Source organism: Theobroma umbraticum, unplaced genomic scaffold (assembly GCF_002168275.2).
Source record: "Theobroma umbraticum cultivar Fairchild unplaced genomic scaffold, ASM216827v3 scaffold_51.0, whole genome shotgun sequence".
NCBI lineage: Eukaryota > Viridiplantae > Streptophyta > Magnoliopsida > Malvales > Malvaceae > Theobroma > Theobroma umbraticum.
The window spans coordinates 84,148-93,810 of NW_018397260.1; the positions used below are offsets into that span (position 1 = coordinate 84,148).

At 34.3% G+C, this 9,663-nt stretch overlaps 1 non-coding gene across 1 annotated transcript; it reads right to left on the reverse strand.

The window, feature by feature from the left end:
* Positions 1–783: 783 nt before the first annotated feature.
* LOC149527153 (small nucleolar RNA R71) lies at positions 784–889 on the reverse strand. Its single transcript, XR_016351278.1, has one exon. It is a non-coding gene; the product is annotated as a small nucleolar RNA R71 (small nucleolar RNA).
* Positions 890–9,663: the final 8,774 nt, after the last annotated feature.

Here is a 9,663-nt window from a genome sequence, read left to right on the forward strand (position 1 = left end):
AATAGGATTAATTTGTTATATAATTTTAGTACTTAGTGAAACTTTAGAAATAAATCCTTGTGGGAACAATAATTTGGACTTACTGTCTATATTACTTGTGCAATATGTGTACTTGTGCATGCAAAATCGACACCAAGTTTTTGGTGCCATTGCTAGGGATCTTGTTTTCTTTATTATTTACTAATATTAAGATTTTATAGATTAATCTTAATTTAAGTTTTATTTATTTGTTTTACAAGTGTGTTCCATTGTTGTATGAGAAAAGCAAATAACTTGGAGCTTATCTCGTGAGATCCAGTAATTGAGAGAGTATTTTGCAGACTTCGATGAGGAAATCAACAAGGTGTTGCTCCAATAAATACAATCTTGATCAATAGGGTGAACAGCAAATCCAAGAGCACGTGGTAGTTGAAAATCATTGCTTAAAGGGTTATGCTTTTCTTTTGGTACAAAGAATTCCATCGAGCATTCGAAGGCCAGCTATTCAAGCAAACAACTTCAAGATCCAGCCGCCTATCATCACCATGATTCAAACCTCACTCCAGTTTAGGCAGTTTCCAAATGATGATCCAAATGGTCTTACATCAAACTTCTTGGAGATTTGTGATACTTTCAAACACAATGGTGTCATAGATGCTGTAAGTTGTTTAAGGCTTTTTCTTTTCTCATAGAGGGATAAAGCTAAAGCATGGTTGCATGCACTCCCCACTAACTCAATAACAACATGGGATGATCTTGCTCAGAAGTTCCTTGCCAAGTTCTTTCTTCTAGCTAAGACAGCCCAAATGAGAAATGATATTACATCTTTCATGCAGCAAGATTCTAAATCATTGTACAAAGCTTGGGAAAGATATAAAGAATTACTTTGGCAATGTCCTCATCATGGTCTTCCAAAGAGGCTTTAGGTGTAAACTTTCTATAATGGTTAGTGGGTGGGCTTGAACCACTATTGATGCCACTATGGAAGGAACTTTAATGGCTAAATCGATTGATGAGGCATACAATTTGTTGGAAGAGATGGCTACAAACAATGATTACTGGCCAGTGAGAGATCAATGCATAGGAAAGTAGCTAGAATTCATGATGTGGATGCCATGTTAGCATTATCTACTCAGGTAGCTATTCTAAATAAGACACTTGAATCTTTTGATACTAATTCTATTCTAAGTCCTTTTGTAGTGTGTAAGTACTATAGAGATAATCATGCAAGCCATCAATGTCCTAGCTTAACAAAAACAATGCAATTTGTGGGAAATAGGTAGCAAAGTAACCTTTAATCAAACACATATAACCTGGGGTGAAGGAATCATCTCAATTTCTCTTGGGCTAATAATTAATGATCATCGTCAACTTCAAGGCCAAATGCACGTCCAAGATTCTAATAGCAAGCCAGAGCACCTATTTTAGAAAAAAAACCGGTTGTAGAAGATTTGCTAAGGTAGCACATGAAAGAAAATGATAGCATCATACAAAGTCAAATAGCTCTCATTCAAAGTTAATAGGCTCACTTTGAAATCTTAAGACTCGGGTTGGTCAACTTGTCAATTTATTAAACAATCAAACTCAAAGAACTATATTTAGTGATACAGAGGCAAATTCGAGGAGAAAGGCCCAAGAGCATGTCATGGCCATCGCTTTAAGAAGTGGAAAGGAAGTTATAAACAAACCACAAAAAGTTGCGTAACAACACAAAACTGGGGAGAGTGGGACTCAAATTTCAAAGTCTGGTGATCAACATCAAGCAGAAGTGACTAAGCCGAGTACACCACCACTAGCTTTCCTCAACGTTTCAAGAAGTAACAAAAAGAGAGTTAGTTTCAAAAATTTATAGAGGTATTTAAAAAGCTTCACATCAACATTCCATTTATAAAAGCACTAGAGCAAATGTCATCCTATGTAAAATTTCTAAAGGACATTCTATCCAAGAAAAGGAGATTGAGTGAGTTTGAGATAGTAGCACTCATTGAGGAGTGCAGTGTAATCATTTAGAATAAGCTCCCTGTGAAACTTAAAAACATAGGCAATTTTACTATTCCATGCACAATTGGTGCATTTTTCTTTGCTAAAGCTTTGAGTGATCTAAAGGAAAATATTAATTTGAAGCCACTATCAATATACAACAAGTTGGGTTTTGGGGAGATCAAGCCTACCACTGTAACTCTTCAATTGGCAAATAGAACTCTCACATATCTGGAGGCATAATGGAAAATGTGCTTCTAAAAGTGGATAAATTCATTTTCCTAGCTGATTTTATAGTTCTTGATATGGAGGAAGATAAAGAGGTTCTTATTATCCTTGGAAAACTTTTCTTACGCATAACCAAAGCACTCATTAATGTTGAGAAGGGAGAAGTTACCTTACAAGTACAAGATCAAGAGGTAACATTTAATATCTTTCGTGCTTTAAAGTTCACTAACGATCATGATGAGTGTTTTGCAGTTAGTATGGTAGATAGGCCTTAAGTGAAGTCTTCATGGAAAATCATCCTAATGACCCACTTATAGTATCATTGATTTTCAAATCTGAGCCTAGTACTGAAGAAGTTATAGAATGTGTTAATGCTTTGAATGCCCTAATCTTGGATATTAGAAATTAAATTTTGAATTATTAGATTTGTCTTGCTCTTCATCCTCATTAGTGAAACCTTCAATTGAGGATCCCCTTATGTTAGAACACAAACCATTGCCGAAACATTTGAGATATGCATATCTTGGAAACTCATCTACTTTTCTAGTTATTGTTGCATTTGATCTTAATAATAAGCAAGAAGAAATGTTGTTTAAAGTTTTGAGAGAGCATAAAAGGCATGAAAGTGGTCAATAGCTAATATTAAGGGGACAGGTTCTTCAATATGCATGCATAAAATTTTGTTGAAGGATAATCATAAAGCAACTATCAAGCATCAGAGAAGGTCGAATCTAATTATGAAAAAGGTAGTTAAGAAAGAAATAATCAAGTGGCTAGATATGAGCATCATTTATCCTATTTTAGATAAAGAATGGGTAAGCTTGATGTAATGCGTACGAATAAAAAGTGAGATGACAGTGGTGGCTAACGAAAACATTGAACTCATTCGCACATGAATAGTCACTGGATGGAGAGTATGAGTGGATTACAAAAAGCTAAATAAAACCATAAAGAATGATCATTTTCTTTTACCTTTCACTGACCAAATGTTGGATAGGTTAGTTGGAAGAGAGCATTATTGTTTCTTGGATGGATACTCAGGCTATAATCAGATTGCCATAGCACCTGAAGATCATGAGAAGACAACCTTTACATGTCCCTATAGTACTTTCACATTTAAACAAATGCCATTTGGATTCTGTAATGCTCTAGCCACATTCCAACAGCGCAAGATGTCTATCTTCAAGGATATGGTGGAGAAAACCATATAGGCATTTGCGGATGATTTCTTAGTGTTCGGTAATAATTTTAATGAATGTTTGTTCAATCTTAATAGGGCATTGCAAAGCAGTGAGGAGACAAACCTAGTCTTAAATTAGGAGAAATGCCATTTTATGGTACAATAAGGTATTGTTCTTGGTCACAAGGTGTCGAGCAAAGGATTGAAGGTGGACAAAGCCAAGATTGAAACCATCGAAAAGCTTCCACCGCCAACCTCAATAAAAAGTATTCAAAGTTTTTTGGACATTGCGATATTTATCGACAATTAATTCAGGATTTTTCAAAAATTGCTAACCTTTCGTGCAATCTTTTATAAAAAGACATCTCATTTAAATTTGATGATGCATGTCATGTTGCATTTATAGAATTGGAAAAGAAGTTGACAACTACACCCATTATAGTAGTTCCTGATTGGTCACTCCTATTTAAACTTATTTGTGATATTAGTGATCATGCTGTACGTGTAGTGTTAGGACAAAGAAAAAATAAAATTTTACATTCTATATATTATGCAACCTAAATCGTGAATAAAACCCATATGCAATATAGCACCACTAAGCAAGAACTATTAGTTGTTGTGTATGCATTTGACAAATTTCGTTCATACTTGATTGGCACTAAAGTTATTGTTTATATTGACCACTTTGCAATTAAGAATTTGATTGCTAAAAATGATGCCAAAAAGGTTAATAAGATGGCTTCTGCTGCTACAATAGTTTGATTTGGAAATCAAAGATAGCAAAGGTTTTAAAAAATCAAGTTGTCGGCCATTTGTCAAGGTTAGAGCATAACAACCAAGATAAGGATGTGACATTGATCAACGAAACTTTCCTTAATGAACAATTGTTGCATCTTGGTCATAAGAAATCATCATGGTGTGCTGACTATGTCTACTTTATTGTGAGCAACCTTTTACCTTCAAATTTAACTTCTCAACAAAGGAAAAAAATTTTCCATGATGTTAAATATTATCTATGGGATGAACCATTTTTGTTTAAGCAATGTCCTAATAGAATCATAAGAAGGTGCATTCCAAAAGAAGAAGTTGAAAACGTGTTCAGACATTATCACTAATTAGAATATGAGGGTCATTTTGGAGGCGACAGAACAATGGCCAAAGTTCTTCAATCGGGTTTGTAGTGGCCAACATTATTCAAAGATGCTCTTAACTTTGTGTTACATTATGAGAAATGTCAAAGAGTGGGAAACATTTCTAAATGACATGAGACGCTTAACAACATTTTCGAAGTAGAGATTTTTGATGTTTGGGGAATTGATTTCGTGGGACCATTCATATTGTTATTCAATAAACGATACATCTTGGTGGCTGTCGATTATGTGTCAAAGTGGGTAGAAGCCTCAGCCTTGCCTACAAACGATACTAAGGTGGTGATGAAGGTTTTAGAGAAAAACATTTTCACCAAATTTGGTACACCAAGAGTTATTGTGAGTGATGAAAGTAGTCATTTTTGCAATAAATATTTTATAGCATTACTTACAAAGTATGGAGTGTCCCACAAGGTAGCCACAACTTACCATCCTCAGAGAAGCGAACAAGTGGAAGTATCAAAGTAGGAAATCAAAAGAATTCTAGAGAAAGTGGTATCACCATCATGGAAGGATTGGGCCAGTAGACTGGACGATGCATTTTGGGCATATAAGATAGCTTATAAACACTAATAGGTATGTCCCAAATCAATTGGTTTTTGGAAAAACATGTCACATCCAAATTGAATTAGAGCATAGTGCATTGTGTGCTATCAAGAAATTGAATTTTGATTTAGAAGCAATAGGTGAGAAAAGATTGCTTCAATTGAATGAGATGGATGAAATTCACTTGGATGCTTATAAGAATGCCAAATTGCAACAAAAATACAAAGATGTGGCATGATCAAAAAATTGTCAAGCGTTGTTTCGAGCCAAGTCAGCAAGTACCATTGTTTAGCTCATGATTGAAGTTATTTCCAAGGAAGTTGAAATCAAGATGGTTGGGACCCTTTAGTGTGTCAAAAGTGTCTCCATAAGGAGCAGTAGAAATAGTTGATGGGTTGACCCTTGAGACATTCAAGATGAATGGAGAACAATTAAAGCATTACTAGAGAAGACCTATTGATCGACACTGGTCATCCATCCATCTCTTCGCTCCCAAATGAGCTCCACAATGGCCCAACTAATGACCTTTAAATGAAGCACTTCTTGATTGATGTTTAATTCAAGTTTCTCAACACCTTTTCTCTGAGTAGTTTTTTTAATTGAAGCTAATTATATATTTTAATTTGTCATTTTTATTTTTGTTTCCCAATTTGATTGATTTTTCTTTTATTGTTGCAAATTTGGGACTATCATGTGGTAAGTTCAAATTAAAAAAATATATTTAAAAAAAATAAAAAAAAAGATGTCACGGCACCTTTAACTTAGTGCCTCAGCGTGGGGCATCAGGCCTCCTCTCAAACAAAAACTTGAGAATAGGCCATCGTCATGCCAAGCATTCAGTGCCTTAGCAATGTATGTCTAAATTAGCCCATGCATTGGGCTAAGGATAGAGTGCCGTGGTGCTGTGTTGCGAGGCTTTTCTTTATAAAGCCCTGTTCTTCCATTCTCTCACCCCATTTCATCTTTTAAGTTTTCTTTTCCTCTCTTTAACCTTTAAATTTCGTCTTCCTCTTTCCACCCACTTTACAACCTAGCCAAAATTTTGCATTTCATCAACTTGTTGTGATGAGTGAGGTTGTTCTTCCATTCATTCTTCACATTTTCTACATTTTTCACTCAAGTATGTTAATTTCTTCCATTACTTTTCAGATTTATTAGTTAAGAATTTTGTGGAACATATAATGTTAATTAGTTAATGGGTTGGTTGAATTTGTGTTAAGTTAAACTAGATGTGTTTGATTTTCTTTAACTTTCATGGATTTGTGATGAATTTAGTTCTTTGACGAGGATGAATGATGAGTGTAAGTATTTGAATTGGCATAGAATTTGTGGGTGGTGTAAGTTGTGTTTTCAAATAATACTATATAATTGAATGAGTAATTTACTTGGATTATGGTTGCTTAGTTTAGAAAGAAGTATTTTCTAGTTGTGTGAGTAGGATGGCACCCAAGAAATGAACTCGTAGGTGTGGTAGTGGAACTTGATTCGATCGCAACAAATTTGTGTTTGTTGATGCAACTGAAAGACATACTCAATCAGAAGTGGATAAAGTCTCTATTCTAGAATGTGGCATTGATATCCATCCTGAGCTATATAGTTCTGTTCATAAAGCCATCACTAAGCGTCACAAGGAGCAATTTTGTGAATAACCTGAGGTTGTTATTTCACAAGTGGTTTGAGAATTCTACGCCAATGCTATTGAACATTTCCATGGACAAGTGTTTGTATGAGGATGTTAGGTTCGTTTTGATAGTACTACCATCAATCACTTTTATAGCTTACTTGATATAAAAAATGATGACTATGGCCAACACTTGATGGGTAACATTAATTTGGATAAGGTTCTTGGCATCCTTTGTGATGAGGGGGCGAAATGGAAAATGACTAAAAGCATTCCAATGTCTTTTAAAGCTAGCACCATAAAGACAGTTCATGTGCTCTAGTATTACTTTTTGGCTACAAGGCTACTTCTTGTGAAACATATTAGTGATGCCAGAAGGCTTAGAGCTATCTTGTTATATGTAATTATTTTTGAGATATCAAATAACGTGGCCAAGTGATATTCAACAATGTTGTTCAAGTTGCCCACTCGCCTTATGATGGACTATGGTATCCATCGTTGATTACAGCTTTGTGCAAGAAAGTAGGTGTCAATTGAGATAAGAATGAAGAAATTTAGTAGCTTAAAGTGTTGTTGGATGCCGAAATTATGAATCAGCTTTATCCTCTCAAGTTATCTATTGCTAGAGGTAGTTTTTCTTTTGTTCCACATTGTCCACCACCTCTGTGGTAACCTCAACATCTTTCCATGTCTTAGCAAATGGAAAGGTTGGAACTTCGAATGGATCATCAGGCAACCTTGTTAGTGGAAGCCCTGTAAGCCAATCGATATTGTGCTTGTAAAACACTACATTAATTAGTCATATTTCATGTTATATACATTATGGATATTTTATATAATGTAAGAGGTATTTATTTATCCATGAGTTTATTTATAAAGAGTTATGAGAGACTTATGTAGATAAAGTCCTTGGAACATAATGGCCTTATAAAGAAATTATAAAGGTTATAATTATGAGATTCTTATGCATTAAAGCCTTATTCCTAAATATGTTCTTGGTCATTGTATTGTCAAGAATAAGGGCATTGACAATGCTTAAAGGCTAGAACATGCTAAGCCTCCTTACTTTAGAAGTAATTGATCTCATAGGTTGAAGTATGTGAGATACTTGGGGATAGTATGTGGGTGCTTGTTATGGAACAAGTTCACTGAACATGACACACTGTAAGAGTTCCATTTGGTATTTCACTCAAGTGTCTATGAAAATACTCTCACGTGTTAACAGTGTAAGTAATCCTTAGACTTGTGATACCAAGTTATCTTGTATGTGAATTGTCATGCTTTGATTTCATCTCTACGGGTCTGGAGATGACCAGATGCTTAAGCATGATGTTTTTGGGCATGGCATGAAGCATACGAAGATGAATGAGTAGTCTAGAGAAGATTCATCACCCTAAATGATTTGAAGGGGACATAACTCATTCATTCCTAGCTTATGTTGATCAAAAGTCTTTGGCCAAGGCACTTTTGATAGGTCAATATAGAAGCTACAAGACTAATATGGATAAGTTAGAAAGTAGACACCGAGCTAGGCTTTCTATCTATCTAGGATATATGATAAAAGGATTGAATTCCACTGAGATACTGTACACTAAAAGGTTAGTCAAATCATATTGACTCTCCTAACATTTGGGTGGTCATAATGTATTGCTAGATGCTGCTCATGATCTATAAATATAAATATAAATTCTTAATTGAATTAATTTATATTTATTCCCAACATGTTGGGAACCGAAAGGGTCACACACATAAGGTGAATTGTCGAAATTAATTTGAGTTTAATTGGATGTGATCTAATTGATTTTATAGATGCCTAATCCAATTAAGTATAGGGCTAAATCAAATATGATTTGACAGAGTATTAAATAAAGGCCCAATTAGCCTAAGACATTTTATAATCCTTGTTGGATATAAAGTAAGTTAATTCACTCTATAAAAGAATCCCTTAGCCACTTCTTGAAGATATAGAAGAGTTATATTTTATGTTCTCATGTGTTGAGATAGGATAACAACCAAAAGAGATTAACATAAAAGAGCTCAAAAGTTGAGAGTTTGCTAGAATAAATTTTAACTTAGGGATTCACACACTCTTAGTGAAGAGATTTCGATAAATCACTATGTGGATCACCATTAGAGGCAAGACAACTATACTGCTATGATTTGATAAGTCTTAGTTGGTGTACAAAAATTAAAACAAAAAGCCAAGGAGGACTCCACCAAAGAAAGCAAACTTTCAGGTATGTCAAAATTTTTCTTATGGTTTTTCTAGATTAATTTGAATTAAAGTGATCCATGGCTTTGGGGACTAAAATTTTAATAATATTCTGCTGAGTATGAGTTATCTTAGTATGATTTAAATCCCCAATAGACATGTATGCAATCCATGGAGCAAATGATGCATGCCTATGTTGAACATGTTGGCATAGATATGAGCACTTTTCCTATGCTCTCGAATGATCCCATAGAAAAGGACTAATTAGATGACCATAAAGATGAGAATATATAGAGACAGCCCGACAGTCAGGGGAGTATTCCTTTACCTTACTTTTATTAACATTAGGGATAATGTTATTTTTAAGTTTGGGGGCAATTTTAAGTTTGTGATCAAGTTAGTTATTTTTAGTTTAAATTGATGCATTTGTAGTTGCATTTAAACTAGAGTTAATTGTGACAGTTTTGTTTAATTTACCTATCCAATGATGAGAACTTGGTTATCTTCATATCTTTATTCTTTGAAACATGTGAATATTGTTTGAGTGTTATGTAAATTCTTAAGCTAAGCTTTATTGCTAAGTTGAAATTTCTACATTTTGAGTGCTAGAACTTTTGCTTAAATTCATTGTATACATTTAAAGAAGGTTTATGTGAATGTGAAAATTTTGAATTACGTATTACTTCTAGAATTTGTTTGATTCTCTCTTAGGCAAAATCTTAGACTATACTTAGTTAATGAGATGTTTTGGCCATTTTTAGACTGATTG